The sequence below is a fragment of the Ursus americanus genome, chromosome 9 (genome assembly GCF_024610735.1).
Source record: "Ursus americanus isolate L20-20 chromosome 9, mUrsAme1.1.p, whole genome shotgun sequence".
Taxonomy (NCBI): domain Eukaryota; kingdom Metazoa; phylum Chordata; class Mammalia; order Carnivora; family Ursidae; genus Ursus; species Ursus americanus.
In genome coordinates this window covers 44,521,854-44,544,934 of record NC_142135.1, presented here as the reverse complement: position 1 = coordinate 44,544,934, position 23,081 = coordinate 44,521,854, and the positions used below count along the sequence as shown (strand labels likewise).

At 34.4% G+C, this 23,081-nt stretch overlaps 1 protein-coding gene across 8 annotated transcripts in view; it reads right to left on the bottom strand.

The window, feature by feature from the left end:
- Nucleotides 1-23,081, bottom strand: part of LOC123797905 (uncharacterized) — a 242,911-nt gene that overhangs the window by 12,852 nt on the left and 206,978 nt on the right. For 7 of the 8 annotated variants that reach the window (XM_087864761.1, XM_087864757.1, XM_087864759.1 and 4 more), the window contains 3 exons: nt 8,554-8,724; nt 4,955-5,095; nt 1,773-1,931 (listed from right to left, as the gene is read on the bottom strand). The gene's annotated coding sequence lies outside the window, so the exon portion shown is untranslated. Of the gene's footprint in view, nt 1-1,772; nt 1,932-4,954; nt 5,096-8,553; nt 8,725-17,489; nt 17,530-23,081 lie in introns of all 8 variants that reach the window. The other variant, XM_087864758.1, reaches the window with a different exon arrangement.

The window sequence follows — 23,081 nt, the reverse complement described above, 5'->3', positions numbered from 1 at the left end:
AATATATACAAATATCAAATCATTATGTTATATACCTCAAACTAATATAATGTGTCAATTATAACTTAATAAAAAAGTTCATTTATAAGCTCTTATCCCACTATATCAATATAATTCATTTGTCCTTATAATTATACTTGAATGCCCATGAAAATTGATGAGACATTAAGCAAAAATAGCCATCATAATTTATTTTTTGCTAAATCAGGCAAATATCAAAATATTTTAGAAGCAAAGAACCTAAAAAGTTAAACATATAACTTTTCCCTTTTGCTCTTTTTTTACTGCTTTCATTCATTTTTTATTGTTCATTTGAGTTTATTCTTAGATCGGATTTACAATATTATTATCTTAAACATCTAGTAGAGGTAATATTATCTTATTCAACTAGTAAACCCAACTAGAATAAATGTCTGCTCGTTACACTTAACATTGATAACTCAGAAGACATATCCATTTTTATTAAACCAACAATATTAAACTAATCTTATTTGTCAAAGATTTACTCATGTCACTTGTGAACTTGAAAAACATTTGGGTTTGTTTCTATATTTCTAGGAGTTTTAGAAATATTTAATTTAAATAAGTGGTCAGTTATCTCTAATTCAAAGTGAATAGAATCCCTTTAAGGGATTTTATAAAACAATTTTTAAATTTCATCTGGAGCTAGAAAAATATTACATATACATAACATATGCATATGTACACACTTACATTAACATATAAACAAATACAAATAGGGATCTTATAGTTTTTATTCTAACATTTTAGTTCTGAGTCAGTAAAACATGGTAATATAAAAATCACTGATTTATCTCCACTTTATCTTTTCATCCAAATTGTGTCTGAAAATGGGATGAGTTTACTTATTAAGTAAGGGATGAGTCTTTTACCAATATTTGTGAAGACTTTTATGACTTTGTTTTGCCCTGATATGTAATGTTATACAAGCTACAGACTACCTTTTAGGCTGAGGAGACATCCAGTGGCTGTTCTGAATGTCTCCAAAGACATCCGAGTGGATAAAATATTCAGTTTATTTCCAATCAACCTTTTTTCCTTTCAGCTTCAGAAAGTAACTTCTTCCCTGAGTCCCTGAAGAGCCCCCAATGTTGGGGCAAGGACCTAAAGTTCGAACGACAGAGGGGCTGGAATAGGAAGGGCAAAGTTCCAGCGGGGTGCATACGGGGGATGGAAGAGAGGGGTTTGAAGAAGGATATATTAAAGGGTTCGGAGGAACTGGAGGGAAGATCAAAGGCAACAGTAAAAGGAGAAAGGAGGAACAGAGGTGATAGGAAGGAAGAGGTTTTAGAGGAGTCAGTTGGTACTGATCTTGTTTCTGAAAGAGGTCACTGAAGTTCTAAATTATCTTTAGTAAAACCATGCCAGCAAGAAAGGAAGCAGACAAAACTGGTTGCTCCTATTGTCAACAGCGTCAAAAAAGAGATTCTCAGACAACTCAGAAGCTCCCATGTTCTTAACTAATGGTACCTTTATAGTTATAAACGGAGAATCTTGGGACTTTAACACAACTTCTGTTGCTTGCTGTGGAACAGAGCCTCTTATAAACAGAGATGCCTAGGACTCTAAACCAGCCTCTGTTTGCCTATCACTCTAAAGGAAATCTTATAAACAGCTGCTTGGCTGGAACTTTAACCCAGCCTTTTATAAACAGAGAAACTTAGAAAGCTAACTTGGCCTCCATTCATCTGGGACCCTAACCCAGCTTCTGGAGTATACTTATAATCTTAGGAACCAAAATATGCCCTTACCAGTTTCAATAGACATTTGTCCAGAGCCAGTGGATCCCTGATCAGTCAATCAGGAATGAAGACAAGGGCTTCAAAGGTGCCCACTTAAGGTCTTGGGTAAGTGATCCAGTAGTCCAGTGATAAATGTGATCCGATCCTATCTGAATCACAGCACCAGAACTGCCAAAGAGAAAAACAGAGGTAGACAATAGTTTATGTGGTAAAAACAGATTTTATTCAAGATTAGTACACTAGGGGAAAAGAAACTTCATAATAGAACTAAGCTCAGTTCTGAATACAGCATGAGCAAGTGGGAGTTTATGGCCAAGCAGCAGGGTTGGGAGTCAGTGGATGAAAATTTACCAAGAGGAAACAGAGGTAAGGAGGATTCTGGATGAATTGACCTAACAGGACCAGGATTGCTGCAGACAGGCCAGGTTGATCAGACATCAGCTAGGGTATGGTGGAGGATGAGGAATATCAGATATTGAGAGTGATCAAATATCAGACATCAGTAGAAGGAAGTTCTTGCTAGACTGACTTAGCAGAATTTTTGCTAAAACTGGATTTTATAAGGAAGTGCACAGATGGGCTAAGGAGAAGTTTTGGGAGCCTGACTGAAGTTCGTTCAAGCAAAGCATCTTTGTCAATGGTATGTTTAAAAATGTTTCCTCTTTCAAAATATCTATTATCATTATAGTAGCCACATATAATTAGCAGAGAATTTTCTGCTTAAATTAGAAAATGTTTTAATAATTTCACCCTCATACAAGAATAGACAACCTCACACTTACTCACCCTTAAATACCAATGGGGTTTATAAGACCAAAGAGGGTAGCATGGGGCTTGAGGTACATCACAGCAGGGAATAAAATATTGTCTGTACCTGGAATAAGAAGGCCTGACTTCAAGTCCCAGCTCTGTATCGGCTAACAAGTAACTGCCTAATCTGTGATTTCCTCATCTATAAAAAGGAAAACATTTAACTTTGAGATTTTTCTGGCCAAAAGAATTAATTAGCTCTGTAATCATCTGGACCTTCACCTGTTATCTTCTATAACACGACTTAGAACAGCTGTTCTCAAACTTGAGCATCATCGAATAACCTGAATGGTTTTTAAGCCTCCCATTGCAGGGCCCCACCTCCAGAGTTCTGATTCAGTAGGTCTACAGCAGAGCTAAGAATCTGCATTTCTAATTAAGTCCCTGGGGATGCTGATATTCCTGTCTAGGGACTACACTTGGAGAAGTACTGTAATATGACAACATCACACAGCCATTCAGTAGGGTGGTACCCCAGGGGCTGCTAACTTCAGGGCAGAGTGAACTAAATCATATTCAAGAGGTTAACTGAAAATTAGTGATTTCTTAAGCCTTTTTATTGAGAGTGATTCCTATTTGTGTGTTCCCATCCAGGGAGGACAGAATTTAGACCAATAATGACATTAGTGATTGCTTTTCCTGCTGGCATTTTGCCTTTCTTTTAAAGAATTATGCATCCTAAATGGAAATGTCAGATCATGTTCTCAATTTTTTTATTGGCTTGGTTTGAAACTCTACCACACTCTCAGATGGGGGGTGGGCAAAGTCTCCATTTACAATATTACATAACAGACACACCCTAAACCTATGTTTCTATTGATGAGCTGATATACAATATTTTACTTTCAAAGAAAGGTCAATGATAAAAGGAATAAATGTCCCCCTTTATTTGCTATTTTAAAATTTTATTTATTTTTATATTTTTACAAAGTCAACTTTATGCCTCTTGGGGGTAAAGTCAGGTTGTTCTAATTACATTTATAAAATGAAAGCTTCCTCTGTTCCCCTAATGTCTCAATATTTTTATTTCTTTGCATCTGGATATTTTTAGGGCCTAATATGCAACTTCATGGTTCTGTGAGAAAACCAACTGACTGTGCAAATATGCATTAAAGCAGTGGGAATTTGGGTTACCTTGTCCAGACAATGCTGACAGAAATATTGTACATATGAGAAGGCAAATATGATTTTTAAAATAATAATAATGGCAAATACATTTACTGAGCTAGGAAAGTAATGTGAATTGTTTTTGTTATTGGTCTTTGTTAGGTTTTGTTTTAATACATTTACCAGATATTAGTAAATGTGCTGTGGCCAAGAAAGATGGGTCATCTGCCTTAGTTCCTCTTTTCAAAAAAAGTTCAACCTAAAACTATCTATTAAAAATTTTTATATTTTTATGTTAATTTCCTCTGAAGGATTCCAGCTAAACCTGACATTTGTGAGAAATGAAATTAGTAGATATATTATTTTTTTTGTACATAAGTTATAAAGTGATTGTAGTTGTTCTTAAATCAAACTCACTGATTTGGAATTATCAGGAAAATGACAGTCAATTACTCAGATGGTACGATTTAGCCAAAATATCAAATTGACAATGGATTTTGTTTTGTTCCTATTCTTAATCTGAAGTTTGGTTTATGTGGATATAATCTATGACTCTGGTATGATTAATAGTATGACCATTTTAATACCTATTTTTAAGCTTCCAAGCTTTCATGATTATTGTCCCCATCCTCGTCATTAATAATGGCCATCTGCACTTCTTTCCCTTTAATGAGTGGAGCGATTTTACTTTATCATCAGTATGTTCTGGGAATAGGACTGTTAATGCTATACTCAGACAAAAAAGTGCCTGAGGTAATTATGAAACCCATCTGAAATTTCAAAATTAAAATATTTCCCCAAGCTTTGTAATATTCATTTCAGGCATAAGCTCACCACCATTTCTAACTAACAAATATCCAGTAAAGCACTTCTACCAAATCAATTCTTTTTTTGAATCTGAAATGAATAAAATCAGTGAAAAAAATAAACTCTGCTGTTCTAATGCTATTATTCTAACCACTGCCCCAATTAGAGCTAAACTTTATTACCTTTCAAATTATCTCTTACTTTTCCTTTTTTAAAATTTAAAGTAAATCTGAAAGTAAAAAGAAAAACGAGCCATACTTGCTAGTTAATAATACCTAGTATCAGGACTAATGTCTACACATTTTGGCTATGTCTGCATAATCCTTTAAAGGTCACTGTTTCTTAATAACCTGAATTCTCTAAAGGCTAAATTTGTGTTCTATAGCACCAAATAATGATTTTGGTTCTGTATTTTCCATTGTCTCAAGTCTTTTTATTTATATCTCTTAAGATCTATTTCTACTCACAGTATTTCTGACACGAGACTTCTGGGCTTCAAGCTCTCCACCTGTATGATCGCATATGTGGGTTGATCCCAAATCAATCAATTTTCCAATTCTGCAGATACCAACTGGTTGTCCTATAATTCAGTTCGATTCTGACACCACCTAGAGTTAAAGCAGACCCCATAGGTTAAGAGAGCTCAGTCCCATAAGATGGTACCCCACTTCAGATGCTAATCATATATCCTGGACCTTTCGTACTTCTGACCAACTGGCTATAAACCAGGAATCCCCGTGACCTCCTTCTCAGGTTCCATAACTTGCTAGAAATGCTCGCAGAACTCAAAAAACAGTTTATTTACCATTACTAGTTGTACGAAAGATACAACTCATGAACAGCCAAATAGAAGAGATGTACAGGGCAATGGGCCCAGAGCTTTTATGCCCTTCCTAGGGGCATCACCCTTTCAGCACTTACATGTGCTCACCAATCCAGAAGCTCTCCAAATCCTGTAGTTTAGGTTTTCTGTGGAGTTTCCATTACGTAGGGATGATGGAGTAAATTATTGGCCATTGGTGATTAACTCAATCTTCAGACTCTCTGGTCTCCATGGAGGTTAGGTGGGTAGAGATTAAAGCTTTAACACTACTCACATGGTTGGCTGCTCTGGCAACCAGCCTCCATCCTAAAGGTATCTAGCAACCCAACAAGTCTCCTTATTAACATGGACTCAGGTATGGTTGAAAAGGGCTTATTATGAATAGCTAAGGACACCCCCCCATCCCATCAATAAGGACATTCTAAAGGTTTTAAGAGCTCAATGTCAAGAACTAGGAATGAAGACCAAATGTATATTTCTTAGTATATCACAATATCACTTGTCATTAAACATTACAATTAAGACATAAGTAGGCTAAAAATTCCAAATTACTAATAGAAGCCACCCATATCTCAGAATTACATTTGAGGAGCAGCATAATGTGCCCTTTAAGGTCAAGTCTGATATGTTCATCCATTCTGTCTTGTCAATCGAGGGGTTATAATGTAACTAATTTGATGTCATATCATTATCCCAAAGTTAGTCACATTAAACTAATCAAATGTGTTTCTTATTTTTCTTTTCATTATCATTGCTGTGAATATCATCACAATTCTCCTTACCCAAGATGCCACGTACAACGTACGATGTGTACCAGACAACAGTCTAGTTTCCATTTGAAGTTAGGTATTGCAGCCTTGAGACTCAGAAAAAAGAATTTAGAACAGTGCATCAGATAATCTAGAAAGCTTTTAAAAATTGGCACTGTGTAAGTCTAGTGTCTTATAGACAAAATCTATGCCTCTGATTATGATTAGAACTGCAGCTTTTTCATTACTCATTTTAAATGTTCCTATCTTCCGTGATTATTTTCTATGATTCTGATTTGATAGATCTGGGATGGGGCCCAGGAATTTATAGCTTTGAAAGCTCATCAGGTGATTCTTCTGTGCAATCAATTTGAAAACTCTTTAATCATATAGATGGAAAGCTTAAAGCCCAGAAAGTGCAGTGACTTATCCTGTTAAGGTGCCTGAAATTTTACCATCACAATTTTCTTTCCCAGAACTTTAAGACTTCTCAGTCTTCAATATTTAAATGGAAACATTTTCAAGAAAGTTTGTGTAAACTATATGACCCTAAGATCAAGAACTAGAACCCAAGATATGTAATTAGGGAGAGTAGAGATTCCTAGGGAAACAAGAACAATGAGATAAAATTCGTTTTCACTTGCATTATTGCATTGGAGAGCGCCAATGATGCAGGAGGCAGGTAGAAAAGGAGTCTTTGTCCTATTGTAAAAGTGTAAAGATAAGTATAGGGATAATGTAACTGAAGCATTGAAAGTTTCAGTAACTTCCCAAAATTATACAACTTTGTGCCAGAGCTATAGCCTAAACTCCAAGTCAGTACACCAAACTCCATACTCTTTCTGCCATTTGTTGCTGAGTGATTATCTAATTTCCAATTTTATTACAGAATGACCACTGTAGTGGGGATTATATGCATAAGGGAAATCATACTTAAATTTTTTAAATAACTCTATCAGTATCATGCACAAATCCTAACATATAATAAGCATTAAAAATACTTGATATTTATAATGTCAAAATTTCCCATAAATGTCTTCATTTCAGTTTTTTTCTGTCCACTTATTTTGCTATCTTTCCTTCAATCAGGTTTGCTTTAAAATTGGAATCCTGTTATTTGACAGGTTTATTTTCCATATCATGGATATTAGGTTTAAGATTAATCTTTGTCCCACTGGTATGTCATAATTTAGAAGTCTAACAATAGACTAAACATAAGAATAAATGTAAAATGTTCTTTCTTATATTTTGGTTTGTTTGTTTTGTTTTTCAGCAAAATATGTCAGGATAGAATTTCTGAAAGAGTTTCCTAGAATTTCTTAGCTGGAATCCTTAACCTCAAAATCAGGCCCTCTGCAATCTGGCCCATTATCTTTTTTTTTCCCCCAAGTCCCTTTTTCACTACTCTTCTCATAACTGCAACATTTCCCTCATGTTATGGGTTAAATGTTTGCATTGTCCTCCAAATTCATATACTGAAGCCCTACCCACATTGTGATGGTATTAGGGGGTGGGTCTTTTGGGAGAAAATTAGGATTACATAAGGCTATGAGGGTAAAGCCCTCATGTTTTTGGGTTAGTATCCGTGTAAGTCATGAGAGAGCTTGTCTTCTCTCTCTACTCTCCACCATGGGAGGAAACAACCAGAAGTCAGCAGTCTACAACCAGGAGAGGGTTCTCACCAGGACCTGACTGTGCTAGCACACCAATCCTAGATTTCCAGCATACAAAACTGAGAAATAAATTTCCATTGTTTATAAAACACCCAGTCTATGGCATTCTGTGACAGCAGCCTGAACTAAGAAAATTCACCTGAGCAACTCAGTGTCCCCATGTAGTTCATGCTCTTCCTCTCAAAAATATTTTTTGTACATTCTGTTTGCCTTCCTAATTTCTGGGGTAGTCAAATGCTACCTATCAAAACATATTACAAACACTTTCCTATTTCCCTCAGTGGGAACTATTGTCTTCCTCTTATGTGTTATACTCATTTCTACCCTAAACTTATAGCTGTTTTTGTACATTGTCTCTCCTACAGGACAATGCTTTGCCCAGTTGTCAATTATTCTGTGAATAAATGATTGAATTGATGAGTGATTAACCAGATTTTTAAATTTAGGGTTCAATTTCAACTGTTTTCATTATTATTAAACAACTTAGTACAATTCCCATTTTCCGCGCCAAGCAACAAAACAAAACAACACTGCAAAAAATAAATCTGTATGATTCCTAAATACATCATTTTAAATCTATTTTTTGATGTGGTTGCTGTGAAGGTCACTATTTACTGTTGAAGACTGTAAAAAACAAAAAGGAGTAATTCTGTTCTCTCATTGTGTGAGGGCACATATTGCATGGAGCACTGGGTGTTACACGCAAATAATGAATCATGGAACATTGCATCAAAAACTGGGGATGTACTGTATGGTGACCAATGTAACAAAATAAAAATTATAAAAAAAAATATTTCCCAATTCCTTTTTCCCATACCCACATTCAAATTTGTAAAAATACGGTGAGGGGCGCCTCGGTGGCTCAGTCTGGTGGGCGTCTGCCTTCAGCTCCGGTCGTGATTCCAGAGCCCTGGGATTGAGTCCCTCGTCGGGCTCCCTGCTCAGTGGGTAGTCTGCTTCTTTGCTCTCCTCCTGGCTTGTACTCTCTCTCTCTATCTCAAATAAATAAATAAAATCTTAAAAAAAATACAGTGATTCCTCAGATATAATACTTTATTTAAGATAAGAAACTGCTGCCTTAAGAATTATTGAAATGCAGTAATTATTTCTTGTTAGGGTTTCATCTCAAAAGAAGCACAACCAACATAATTAAAAAAGAAAAGCTGAAAAAAATAATTACTTATTTTTAAAAATTTTGAAAGAAACTTCAAGCTGTTTGGGAGCATTTTCTCTCATGATTTTTCTTCCTTAAAGTGCAATTAAGGAAGATATGTTTTTCTAAACTAAATATGTTTTAACAAATTTATTCTTCTGATATTTAACAATTAATCATAAAAGGGACAAAAACTATAAGGTTTATGGTTTTTGCCTAATATTCTGCTTTAGCAGAGAAATATTTTAATTATATTTCTTTTTTATCTTAATTATATTTCTAAGAAATTCCATGATAAAAGAGAATCTTAACTTTAAATACAAAATACTAAAATAATAAGGTGATAAGATATTAGATAATATGTTGGATCAAGAAAATGACATTAATTCATTTCTTAGACAAAATGTTGTGACTTCAGCCTTCAGAGTTGGTAGGGAAATTATTGTGCTGTATAGTTAGGATTCTTGTACCACTTTTCAGTTAAATTCAGATTAACTGCTAAAGTGATGTGAGCATCTGGGCATACATTAGAACAAAACTAGTTGACAGATTCTTCAGTAACATAACAACAGGCCTTAAATACATCAAAATGCCATTTTGTTTCTACATATTTATTCTAAAGAAACAACTACAAATGTGAACAGTGATTTAGCAACTCAGCAATGTTTATAAACTCAGCAATAAACTCTGTTTAACACAGAGAAAAATTAGGAACAGCCTATATTTCTAACAAAAGTGAAATCTTTAAATTATGGCCTATGTATATACAGATATACAGAACAGTATGCAAAATGATATAAAACAATGTAATGCCATAGAAAACTGTTGATGTTATGCTAATTTTAAAATCAGATTCTAAAATATAGCTTCAGGATCATATTTTAAATTCAATTCAATTAAACTAAGAAATACAATAAAATAAAATAATTCTCTATTTGTTAAGTACAAACCAAAGTGCCATAACAAAGAAACCGCAAAACACAATGACTTAAGATAGTCTTATTTTTCACTCATGTAACATCCATATGAACCAGCACATGCAGTCACCTGATCCCCATGAAGTCCTCCAGGAACTCAGATATTTCTTTTTTTTTTTTTTTTAGGATTTCTTTTTTTTTTTTTTTAAGATTTTATTTATTTATTCGACAGAGATAGAGAAAGCCAGCGAGAGAGGGAACACAAGCAGGGGGAGTGGGAGAGGAAGAAGCAGGCTCATAGCAGAGGAGCCTGATGTGGGGTTCGATCCCATAACGCCAGGATCACGCCCTGAGTGGAAGGCAGACGCTTAACCGCTGTGCCACCCAGGCGCCCCTCAGATATTTCTTTTGTCTTGACAATTCATGTCCTCTAGGGCACAGATTTTATTTTTTTCTTTTGAAAATAGGGGTTTGCAGATTTAATGAAAGTTATGAACCCACACCTCAGAGAAATATGCATGTGGTCGCTCTTGTGCACACACACACACACACACACACACATACTTCTACATTGTTGCAGGCTGTTTTCAGGGGTTCACAGATCTCTAGCTAGGATCTGCATGTCTGAAGCTACATCATCACTAACCCACATTATTCACTCAGATGGAAAGCTGCAAGGGGAGCTGGAAAATGTAGTCACAACTTGAGTAGCTTTGTGCCCTCTTAAAATCTGAGAGGAGTGGTTTCTCAAGAGAAACAAGGAGGAGGAGAATCCAATCTGGGAACATTTAGCTGCCTCTGCCACAAATTGCATAAAAATACTGATATCTACATGTCAGATATTAATAATACTTATGTCTGGATGATGAAATAATGAGTTTTTAATTTTCTTTTTCATTCATTTTATTTTTTCAAATTCACATTATGATACTGAACATTTCTATTTTCTTCTGAACTCCTAAAGACATCCTTAGAGACCTAGTATGCAAAAAATAATTGTAAATGATTCATATATGCTATTGAAGAGTATGTTTTCAGTTAATAGGGTTCATATATATTTCTTACATTAGGTTTGATAACAAGTTCTTCAAATCTTCAGTTCCTGTACTAATTTTTGCGTAATGAGTGAATATAAAAATCCTGTAGTAATTTAAAAAAATCCTCTGGAATAATTATGAAATATTCAAATTCTTTTCCTTGCAATGAAATAAATATTTGTTTTTATATTTGAGATTACATTGTCTTTGCACATAAGAGTATCATTGTTTTATACTTGTGGTGAAATGTTTCCTTTATCATGTGCTAACACCATCCTATTAATGGTTTTGCATTAAATTGTATTTTGCCTGATATTAATTTCACACCAGCTTTCTTTTGCTTAGTATTTGCCTAGTAAATCTTTTTTTAAATTTCTAAATTCTAAATATTTCTGAATTATATTCCTTTAAATGTATCTCTTGTGCATTATATAATTTAATTTTCTTTCTTATGTAATCTAATTTCTGATTAATTTTGCTTTTACCATCAGAATTTTTTGTCCTTTATTTACCATTTTTTGTTTATATTTTCTCCTTTCCTACAATCTGTTGGATTGATTTTACTGTTTTTTTAAATTCTTCTAAACCACACTTATTTAGAAATTATGCACTCTATTTCTATTCTTTAAATAGCTAACTTTAAATTTTTAACATGAATACTTAACAAGATTTAGAGTTAATCAATATCTCTATTCTCTTCCTGAATAATTGAAGGGCCTTACAATACTTTAACTCTGATCTCCCATTCTACATTACTTCTATATTATTGTAGTCTAATAATCAACCTAATCTATGGCTGAAGTGGAAAAGGGAGTTTTCCCAGCTCTGTATGCTATATTGACATGAAATCTATTTTAGAACTTTCATCCCATAAACTTTTATACTTCTATAATAAAAAAAGAGGTTATTTTACAGGGTATTTCTAGAGAGAAGAGATGATTAAGTAAAATACGATTCTGTAATTAAAATATATTTTATTAAAATAAAGAGAATATAAGGCAAATGACTAAATATCAAAAACAATATGAAAGTTCAAGTCATTTGTCCTAATAAAAAAAAAAATACTTAGGCAACCGTTACACAGCAAACAAGTTAAAGATACAAAAGTTGAGAATGTTTTTGCTAGAGAAATAATGCTAATGCTTTGCTTTCAGCTGTGATCATTATTCCATCCTTATTTCATTGTTTCCTTATAAGAAGTAAAACTTTTGAGCATGATTTGTAGATATCAAGGCCTAAAGCTGTAAAACATAAAACATACTGAGTTCCAAAAATGAGGAAGGAATTAGAAACTCTGCACCCCTATCTCACCTCTGCTGCATTTCCATCTAATATTATAGGCATAAACAAAAAGGTGACTAATGAAGTGGTATTACTTGAGAGGTGCCAAAAGTTCTACCTATTCCCAAATCTTCCTATTTAGCCTAAGTCTCTAAAAAAATCACCAGAAGAGTTACCTTCAGGTTTCAATCATTTTGTTTCAAAAAAAAAAAAGAAAAGAAAGAAAGAAAGATGTACAAGACCAATATATACACTCAGTCATATTAATACATAAAATATAACTCATAAATAATGTAAATTTTTTCTACTTCTCCTCATTTCGTTTGAATCAATGTATCCCTTTTGTTGTTGTTCTCAAGTTCCTTATTAAAAACAACAGACCATCTAGAGTACACAATGATAGTCAAAGTCAAGAATTGATATACATCTGACAGGTATATTTACTCAAATAAAGAACCTAAAATAGAATATGCTTCTGGTAATCTATGAACTCAGGTTACAAAAATGGCATTTACCCTTCTTGAATCTAGCATTCAAAATAAACTTCTAGATGTCTCAATGATGATGGTGATGATGATAGCACTGAGTGTCATCTCTGTATAAGTGCTTTATATAAAAAACCTCAGTTGTATTTATCACATTCTTATGAGACAGGTAACTATTATAAGGTCATTGCACAGGTGCAAAAACTGAGACTTTGAGAGAGTAATGAACTCGTACAAGTTCATATAGTAAAATATAGTAGTCCTGGGATTCAGTCTGCTTAATTTCAAAGCTATGAATTTAACTACTAAACTGTCTCCTTACTCTGAAATGTTTACACAGCATCTATACCTTTCTTTGTTCCACTCCCAAAATGCCCCCAAGAGTTCACACCATTCTTTCATTTTCCATATAGCAAATATATAGGTGTAGCAAGACCTATGGGGTATAGTTTTCACATACACTTAAACATGGGTACAATTGAAGACTTGCTTTAATTATTGCCAGCACCCTCTCAGGGATATTGTTCAATGAAAGGTAATATTGAAATCAAAGTTGTCCCTAGGTGTGAAATAGCCAATTCTGTAACAAGTGTAATCATGAACAGTCAGCGGCTGTTCTTGGATCTTCTCCAGCACACACCCCATGAGAGTGGCAATTCTTTGTCCATTGCTTATTTTAAATAGCAGCCAGTAGGATTTGGATGGTAACAGAGTGTTTTAGTGTTTTCTTGGCATTTAGTAAGTAGAAAAATGTCAGTATACTTCTTAATGATACCAATTTCATCATCTTTAAAGAACTGAGATAGCCTTTTGTTATTGTTGAAACAGTGCTTGAAAAGAATCTCCAGCACTCTCAGTTTAAAGAAAAAACACTTTTTTTTTGTTTCTTACTTCTTATGTTGAAGACATATTGAATGAAAGAGATGATTTTGTCATCTTTAGACAGTCTTTTGCCTCTTTCCCAAGTGTGTTCGCAGAAATCAAAAAGGGACAATATTTAAAAAGTAAAGTTATAAATATTTTTAATGGAGTGGAGAAAAACATCCAGAGAAGAGCTGATTTCTAGAACTATAGTGACCCAGATTTAGGACCCACTGGGTTCTTACCTCTGTTTCCACCATTCCACTTACCTTGACATCTATTACACTTTTAGTGCAGTGATTACATAGTGTATTTCTGAATAGAAATGTCCATATATACAAATAATTGGGTTTCTTTTACTTTCATAAACTGCTTTACACAGATGTTCAAAGCAAATTCTACCTTTAACATCTCTCCAGAAAATGCTTTTATTAAAGATTCAAAATAAAAGTAATGTCTCACTTGTAATCTTATATTGGAGACAGATGATACTATATTATCTTTTCTCTTATGGATAAAAGATAGGATTTTTTCCCTTTTAGCATTTATCAACAAACAAAGATGTCAAATATCAATAGAGTGTTATAACTCTTTCATACAGCATCTTATTCTCATAATATATTTGTTAGATTGGTAAAGATCAAAAAAATTTTTTTTGTAACAGGAAGCCTCATTTTCAAGAGGTAGCATTATCACATAAAACGCCTCAGTAAAATAGTGCCTTGTAGTTCGATGACTGCCATAAAATTGCTGGAACTTTGTAAAAAGGTAGAGATGACCTGGAAGTTTGCTAAGGGGAGAAGGTAACTGTTCAATGAAATAGTTGCTTTCAAAGAAACAGAAACTCAAATTAGTCAGTCCATCTCTCCTAATAAACTTCTTCCAGTCTTAGCAAAAAAGACTTCATTTAGTCAGGTTTTCTTCCTATATTTGGAGAAATTAGAATATGTTCTGAGATTATGCTATAATAAATGGTGAAGAAAACAAGAGAATAAGTGAAAGATCAACTAAAGCATCACACATGACCTTAATTGAACCTATCCATAGCCCTCTGCACACACAAGTATACCCTCAGCTGCCCCACAATCAAATATGAATCTAAAACTCAACTAACAATCAAAAACATGCATGTCTCTCAGAGCTCATCTTTGATAAATCATTATAAAAAACAAAGGAAGTAAATAAGATGTTAAATGTTAGGGATAACCCACAAATGTACCTGACACACTGTTGGCTACAAAAATCATTCACATGTTTGGCAAATAGAGTTCAATGACTAATGAGTATATAAGTCGCTCATGATGCTGTGTACCTAGACTGTACAAAGACAATGACCTTGAAACGATGCAAGATAATCAGCCTACAACTATTCTATGTCCGTTCCTTTACAAAAATGTGCGAGAATCCAGAAAACTGTATTGATGTCCATTGAGCTCACCAATGACGCAATTCAGGTGGTTAGTAAGCAGTAAAATTATCTTCCCAAGAGAGAGTTGCACAGATTCTGCAGTGTGAGTTATCTGTTCTCAAAACTTCTCTAAGCATATTCTGGTTGAGAGGAAAGTTGCCAGCTTTTAAGGTAAAATTTGACGGAATGGTTCATGAGAGATTTTTTTAAGGACCTTCATTCACTTAACATACACAAGAAATAGCATGTTTTCAAGAAATAATGGTTGAAATGTGAAATGTTTGGGAATTTTTGGAAGCTATTGCCTATAACAAATGGCACTGCTGACCCTTTAGGAATGTGTCTTATTCTATACAGTATGAGATAAAGTGTCTATTTTGCCATTATTCATTAATTTGATCTTGAGGCTATATTGTGATACCCATAGAGATTAAACCTGAAACTCACGTTTTTATTCTTGGCAGTGACTCAGACATCAGAATTGAGAACATTCTGACAAGGTTTCTGAATGATGCCAAGCAATATCTTTATTTGACAGACATAGATTTAAACATATTTTTCTTTTAAATCATTCACAGACTTTAATTTTATTTTATATTTAGAAAAAGTAAAAAAGTCACCTACTGAATGTTTAGTTACAGACTAGAAACAAGTAGTCAAAATTCTGATACAACACAGGAAAAGAGCACACAGCTTTAGAGTCAAACTTAGGTTCTAATCCTGGCTCTGTCATTCCCTCATGTGATAATAGGCAAGTCTGTCAACTTCATTGAACTTGTTTACTGATCAATTTAAATGGTAATAATATATGACTTACAGGGCTGTTGTGAGGGTTAAATTAGATCACAGATATGTAATACGCATGGTACAGTGTCTGGTACAACCTTCTTAGATGCAATCACAGTCTAGAAATTCTAATCGTCTTCGGTACAAATATAAGGTTATACCAAGGCTAGGTCTAAAGTCCAACCAGATATAAAGGGAAAAGAGTTCAGTATCAGGATTGCTCTTGTAAGGTTTGCTTGATGACAAATTATTGGTTTGACTTTGCTCTTTCATTGAACTGATTCTGACTGACTTTGGGAAATCAACCAAAACAGTTCCTGAGAGCTATATTAACACAGATTTCAGTTCGCTTTTTTCTAGGCTCACCTAAAATATGAAGGTAAATAGGACCAAAACTCAGATGTGTGTATTGAATGCTTAAGGTTTCTATGAATTGTAATATTTATTCAATGAGTCGTCAGAGACAAGGGTTACTCAGCAGATGCCATGAAGAGAACTACCTTGTCTTTTCCAAACTGCAGTATTATATTTTAAAGCTTCATCAAAGCCACATGGTCAGTGTTAAAAATTCCAACCATGCCAGCAAGTTAAGGAACATGATAGATAAAAAGGTAGTTCTTACAATTTCGTTCTGGGAATAATACTCATTTGAAATTACGTTATAGTTTAAAAATTAAACTCTAAAATGCAACATAAAACATCACTATGATGGGCATATTCTGTGAGTCTGGAAGAATTTTTTAACATATGCTTTAAAAAAATGATTATGGCCACATCAGTTTAAATTAGATTAAGCAACAGAAAACCCAGCTTTGTTCTTACAGAGCAGATAGTCAGGCAAAAGAAGTATATTTTAGTTAAATGCCATATTTACACAATACAATTAAAGTATCTGAAAATTAATAAACATCTTCTTGGGTTTCAGAAGAATTGTGCATAAAAACTTTTGTAAGATTTAATCCTGTTGCCAACTAAGATATCAGATTTTGAAATAAACATATTAAAATTAAAATGGTTCTTTCAAAACAGTGAGAATAAAAAACATTTTGTATACAATCAAGACAGGTAATGATGCAAAAAATTGCTCCATAAATCAATCAGTCCTCTATACTTATTTCATTAAAGGATTATATACTGGGATATCATTTCAGCAACATTGCCAAAGCTTTCCAGATTTGATTTCAATCCAAAACTTTTAGCAGAACTCAGCACTTTAGAAACAAAGCAACAAAGAAAAAAGGAAAATCCAGTGCAGATGCACATTTCCATGATATTTAATGCATAACTGTATAGTTGTACCATATTAGTCATCATGGCAACCAGCCTACAAAAAATATTAAAGCAACCTGAAGATGAGCTGAATATTTCTGGTCAATCCTCCTATAACCTATATTATAAAGGCTTTAATATTTATGAACACTATATTAATTTCATGTGCATGCATATTACATAATTGCATCTTTCCACAAATTTTTGAAACTTTGGCAGTAGATGTGGGGGTTGGAGACAGGTGATGTATTAATCAGTCATCAAATACTTATATACCCAACAAACCACTAGGCTATTTGAGTGAAACAATTATATCTTTTTCTGTTGTTTCTTCCAATCAATTATCAGGATTCACTGACAAGATACATATACCTCGTTGTGTTACTTTTTCAAAGAGTCACCTACACATATTGAATCTAATATACATAATGACATAAAAACTTAGAGAACTAATAAATGTATCTGGAAAAATAAATCCTGAAGAACAGTTGAATGTGAGTATAACCTAAGCAAACAATCTGGAATTAAGGAATACTTAAAATCTCAGATCTATCACTTACTAGAAATCAACAAGTTGAATCTCTATTTCTTCTGTTTCACCTATAAGATAAAAGACATAACATTGAAATGGAATGTCGCTATGCCATTATTTTCAGACATCATTATCTCCCTAGGAAATTCAAGATAATTAATGGAAATATTTACAAATTAAAAGAGTTCAGTAAAAGTAACAAAAAATAAATAAATAATTTTCCAATACACCAGAATGATCTTTGACAAAAATATAATGAAAAAAAATACTATGCCCCAAATATTGAGCATCCAGGAATAAAGTCTCTTAGAATTGTATAGGACAGAAATAAAACATCATCAAAATTTACTGAAAAATATGAATATGAAAGGAGACTTGAAAAAATGGAAGACCATGTCCTTTGATGAAAAAAAATCAGTACTTCCTAAATTAAGTTTGCAATGTCATAAAAACCCAAACAGGGTGTTTCTGTACCTTGACAAGTTGATTTTAATGTTCATGTGGGGAAAAAATTCAGAGGGCAACTGATCAAGGTCATCTTAATTTCCCCTCAGCTTAGGCAGGTTTCTTCCTGACTTTAACTTTGACCTCCCTTCTCTTAGATCATTTACTTTAGAAAATTTGCAATTGGAAATTCTTACTCTGCCACTTTGAGATATAAATAATTTTCTTCCAGCCTCTTGTCAGTATCACATCCCAGTAATACGTTCCTCAAAAACCTGGGAAACATCCCTTTGAAACATAATCATCAAGTAAGGTAGTGCCTTTCTATTCCAGTCTCTATGGGAAGATGGGAGCCTAATTTCCACTAGGTACCACATAGCACATACAGATGGTCTAGTCACATTGACCAACCTCCCCCTAATATCCTGCAATACTTTTCTACTAACTCACCCCAGCACTTAAAAATGCTCCCATCTTTTGTTTCAGCAAAGTTGAGTTCAATCTCTCTCTATTCCAACAGGTATGACAATTTTCCAAGGGGGTCAAAACTTAGAATCCCCTGGAGAGATTTTTAAACCACAGACTGCTGGGCCCTATCTTCAGTTTCTGATTCGGTAGGTCTAGGAGGGGCCAAGAATTTTTCTTTCTAAACTTCTTCCCGGATGCTACTGATGTTGCTGTTTTGAAAACCAGACTTTGAGAAACAATTATCTAAGGCATTTTCACAACACCACTGGGTTTATACTGTGGATCCTGTTGTGTGTCAGATGAAATGTATTTTATAAATTATTGTAATGAAAGGCAACCATGGATTCTTTTGTTATTGGTGCATGGCCAGGCAGACATTGGCAAACTTGGTCTTGCATTTCAAAAAATATCCATGATCAAAAAATAAAATAAAATAAAAAACCAAAACCCAAAAAATATCCATGACCTTGGATTATTTTGTATTATGCTCCATATTAGTTTCTTAGGGCTGCCATAACAAGTTACCATAAACTATGTGGCTTAAAAACAACAGATTTTTTTTTCCTCACAGTTCTAGAGGCCAGAAGTACAAAATCAAGGTATGGGCAAATTTGGTTCCTTCTGGAGGAAGGAAGGTGATGGTGAATCTGTTTCATGCCTCTTGTTAGCTTCCAGTGGTTGCCAGCAATTCTTGGTATTCCCTGTTTTGTAGGTACATCACTCAAATCTCTGATAGCCTCTGCCATCATGTAGAGTTCTCCCTCTGATTAACTAATTAAATATGCAAAGATCTTATTTCCAAATTCTGAGGCTCTGGGTGGACATGAATTTGAGGGGACAGTATGCAATCCAGTATATGCTCTAACCTGGAGTATCTTAACTGCTTTGTCGTTAATGGTTGCAAGTGACAAAACACAGTTTCTGGTTCTTTCTTAACCCTCAGGATGGCCGGGAGGAGTGAAGGCATGCAGAGTCCACATCCTTTGGCACTATTTGAAACTCTCTAAATATTCTCTGTGCCATACAAACATTGTCATTTTCTATGCACACCATGATGTGAAAAACATTGGAAAGCGCTATAATCAACTGAGCTAAATAAATACAAATAAACTAAGGTAATAATTTTATATTCCTTTTTCACCACAATCAGGTCATATTATGCCAAGTTCTCTTAAGAAGTAAGAAATCCTGTAGAAAAGGAAATTTGTCCTCCTGTACACCCTTTTGGAAAAAATTAAATGGTCCTACTCCAAAATTGTTTCATTGGAGTTTTATACTCCACAACTTTGAGGCTCCATTAGATTATATTCCAATAATTGGCAAACTTTCAGGAAATATTTATTAAATGGTTACTATGTGTCAGACTAAGGATGCAAACATACTATACAAGATACAGCCTCTAATCTTAAAATCAGTGGGGGATACAACTCAAAGAGATAATTACAAAACAATCTGTTGAATTCAGATATTGAGATATATAAAAGGAGCTCCTCCTTATAAAATGTGTCCACACAGATCTCATTTATTTCCCTGATATCCTGTGAGATAAGCAAAGGAGTTATTAATCCCACCTTAAAGATAAGGAAATTGAGACTCACAGAGGTTAGGTAATATATTCATGGTTGTATAACTAAAGCAGGAACCCAGGGTTTAGCTCCTCCTCCATTGCTGTTCCACTAACCTACTTGTCCATCTCCCACAGAGGATTTAGGAAATAACAGCAGGGCTCTTTTCTTCTCTGTATGGACAGGGAAGGGAGGAGGGTAATCTCTCAGTGCAGAGAATCTTGTGCACTGTTACCAGGGCTAAGCTTAAAAGCCGTAAATTTATGACAGACATAAATATATAAAGAGCTAAGTTTCTAAGAGCAGTAACTTGTCCATCTAGCAATAATATAGTACTTTTTTTCAGACGACTTGAAAGTCATCTGAAGAAACCCTGTCTTATGACTCAGTGCTCTCCATGGTCTTTTATTTGCCAGGTTCACAAGCAAAATACCACCACTTCAGGAGTCAGCAAACAAGCCTTTTGGGCATGGGTAACAACAGAGCCCAAGTCCAAGTTCTTAGTCCCAAGGTCCTCTGAGGGGAGTGGTGAAGTCAGGCCGCACAGGACTGAATGAAACACAGGGTAAACCATAACACTGCTACACTTTAAGTCTCATTTTGCTCAAAATTGATTGCAGTTGTGCCAACTTCCTAGACTGTTAAATTTGTTCTAGCGCACTTTCCCATCCTCACACTTTATGCAGAAACAAAAGCAAAAACAAAAGTGTTTCTTTTAAATATGTTCCCTATGCAAGCAGAAATCAAGACTTCCTCACAAGTCTTGATTGAAGAATGTATCCCAAACAACTTTGCATTCAAAGTTTCCAAGGAGCAAATGAAGATTTCCAGGAAAGCTGTAATTTCTAGACATACAAAGGAGTCGTGTGTGTGTGTGTGTGTGTGTGTGTGTCTGCCTTCCCAAACTAAAACCAGACATGGGCGATGATGAAAACAAGAAAACAAAAAGAAGATGTTTTTGCCGTTATTAATAACATTTCACTATTTAATGTCGATAATACGTGATTATATTCTTATATAAAAAATTCAAATAAAAACAGATATATTCAGAATAAATCCAGAGGTTCCTTGCACTTCATACTCACAACTCCATGTCCTCTCCCTCTCCATTGTCCATGCTTTGTGTTCAGCCTTTTGTTCTATTCCTATTGTATACATTTGCATACATATGTGTATACTTATACATATGTATCTTTGGGGTTTTTTTTCATAAATAAATCATCTTTACAAGTTGCTCTGCAACTTGTGGTTTTCAATTTAACAATGTCTTGAAATTTTTACTTGTGTCAGGGCATACAGCGCAACCTCATTCTTTTGTAAAAACTACTTATTATTCTAAAGTATAAATGACTCATAATGTGTTTACTTACTCACTGTGTTTATTCCTTGGTGCCACTGCAAAGTTTTTCGATGAAAAATCCACCATATGTGGTGGACTTCATTCCACTTCTCTGCCTCATGACTGCCCTTTAAATATGTTACACACCAGTGCTTGACATTAGAAAAGCATCCTAGTAAAACAGGATGGAAGTTTCTATTTATTATTTTCAGTTTTGTATAGAGCTACATATTTATAGGGATAAAGTCTGTGACACCTGAAAAATAAGCCAATAGAAAATCCATGTGTTTTAATACAATTGATTCCTATTTTCAATTAGAGTTGCACATATAGAGAAAAACCAATATAATGATCTACTTTTGAAATAGCACTCATAAATTACCATTAAGGGGAAGAGTTTTATGGCTAAAAAGATTACAGAGTATGTAATTTTAAACATTATAAACAATGAATTCTCCCTAGTGTTTAAATTTTTACATTTTATAAAGTTCTTAAGTACTCTCTCAAAGCCAAAACAGCCTTATTTGGGACTTCTTTGAAAAATTGTTTTGGGACCATTTTTGCTTTCAGGCATTTGCCCTCAGAGGGAGATGACCTCCCAGCCCTAGGATATAGTCATCACTTGAAGTCATTATGCAAAACTCACTAAATAGGGATAAACTAACGGTTCACAACCAAAACCCTGTATCACTCTCTTTCCAGTTCACAGTTTACTCCCCAAATCTCATCTAAACCAAAGAAAGTAGTCCAATTCTGCACTGAAGAAATCTTCAAAATTATACTCAGAAAAACAGTTGAGTTAAGAGATTGGTTGATGATGCACTGCTTAACACGGGGGAAAGAAAAGACCACAAGATCAGATGAACTGATTGTCTTATTAGCCTGCCATTGGCCAGGGATAAATGGCCCCAGGGTTATCACTCTATAGGGAGTGAAAAAGTCATTGGAGATGGACCCTGCCTCACTGCCCCTACTCTAACTTTGCCAAGGATTGTACTGAAATAATAAATCTGTAAACTTTTGCTGTGGTTTATATTACTGTGAATCATAATACTGCTTTGTTCTCATCTTTCCGAGAAAGCCATGACCAAAACTGGAAAAATGAATATATATTAACTTTTTCTTACTTCTCTCCCTTCCTTCATTTTTTCCTTCCTTCTTACCTCCTTTCCTTCCATCTTTCTATACCTTCTGCCATCCTTTCTTTTTCTCACCCTTATTGTGCAGGATTTCTCAACCTCAACACTACCGACATTTGAGGCCAGATCATTCTCTCTTGTCAGGGCCTATCCTGTGCATCACAGGAGTTTAGCAGCATCCCTGGTCTCTACCCACTAGGTGCCAGTAGTACCCCCTTAGTTTTGACAACAGACCTGTCTCCATACGTTGTCAGGTATACCACAAAATCACCCTCTCTGAAAACCACTGTTGTAGCATTTGTTAATTATGACACTTACTGCAGCAAATTCTTAATCTAACCTCTCCTCTCTACACACCTTGTCAGTCTGTGAACTGTTGTTACCTCCCGCCATGCCAGTAGTGTCAGCCATTATTCTCAACATCCTGCTTAACCCAGGAATGGGGATATAACAAAATGATTACAATAAAAACGATTACCAGTTTCTCTTCTAAGCACTTCAACATATTTTCACTTAATCTCTTTGTGATTCAGTTTCCTCATCTGTGAAAAGGACCTGAAGGATCTTGTAAGAACTAAACATATTAATGTATGGAAAGCATTTAGCTGGGTCTGGCATTTGGTAAATGCTGCCTTAAGCATTAATGATCCTTACCATTATTGTTA